The following is a 1240-nucleotide window of genomic DNA, read 5'->3' as shown; positions in this document are numbered from 1 at the left end:
AAGTTTATATAAATAAAAAAAAATTATGTAAAAAAAATGAAATGTTAAAATAAGAAAAACAATACTTTAATTTTTTTATTAGTGATAATAATATAATTCAACTTTCATTTTAAATTGATCATAATTTAATATTTTAAATATGTTACTGAGTTTTAGAATGGAAGTAAAATTTAAATTTATGGTAGACTAAAACAACATTTATGTAATTGTATATATAAAATTATAAAGAGGAAAAAATTGAAAGTAAAATATTAGTTTATAACATGATAAAAAAGAAAAAAAATGATATTTCATAAATTGAATCAAATGCTTTTAATCTAAATATGAGTATTGAAAGATAATAATTAAAGAGAAAATAATTATAATATTTTTTGAAAATCAATTAAAAAAATAATAAAATATCACAATATGAATAAAAAATGGGAGAATTTCAAAAATACCCCTTTTCATATACCTCTTTTTAAAAATACCCTCTTTAAAACTTTATAAAAAACCCACTAAAAATGTTGAAATTTATCCAAATATGTGTGTAAGCTTATAAATATATACACAAATTACCTTTATATGTGTATAAAAAATTTATATGGGTGAGTTAAACTTATAGCCATAGATAAATAAAAAATTAAAAGTATAGCATCAATAATAAAAAAATTAGTTCTCTCACCTTATCTCTTATAAGATTACGAAATTGCCCCTACGTTAGCTGTTAGGTGATTTAATAAATTGATTCTGATTTCTAACTATACTGGCAAAGATACGAACAACTCCAGCATTTAATGATGTTGATGATATCTACAAATATATACAATATCATTCTGTTTAGTCGATAACTCCGTATGACAATTAGTATTCTACTGAGGTAACAAGTGTTGTCTTATAAATAAAAAATGGTATTAAATACAACAAAGTATTCACTAATTACACACTTGACTTTCTAGAATAGTATATATACATAAACATAACAATTTGGATAGTGGATAACAAAAACATTAGAAGACTACGTATTTGTTATCAGGTAAAAGAGGCGAGTTATATGATCATGATCATCATAGGGTTGACACCTTGTCCATCTTTTCATGAGAAGTGCAATGTAACTAACACATACTAACATTATTCACTGTTGATGATAGAATTCGATAACACTGTTCATCAGTGATTAATAGCATTCGCGATAACTTATTTTTAAACATGTTAAATAATCTGTTATCGTAGTAATTTACATATTATCCGTTAAATTAAT

The sequence above is a fragment of the Capsella rubella genome, unplaced genomic scaffold (genome assembly GCF_000375325.1).
Source record: "Capsella rubella cultivar Monte Gargano unplaced genomic scaffold, Caprub1_0 scaffold_4, whole genome shotgun sequence".
NCBI classification, from domain to species: Eukaryota; Viridiplantae; Streptophyta; class Magnoliopsida; order Brassicales; family Brassicaceae; genus Capsella; species Capsella rubella.
Note: the sequence above shows the minus strand (reverse complement) of the source record.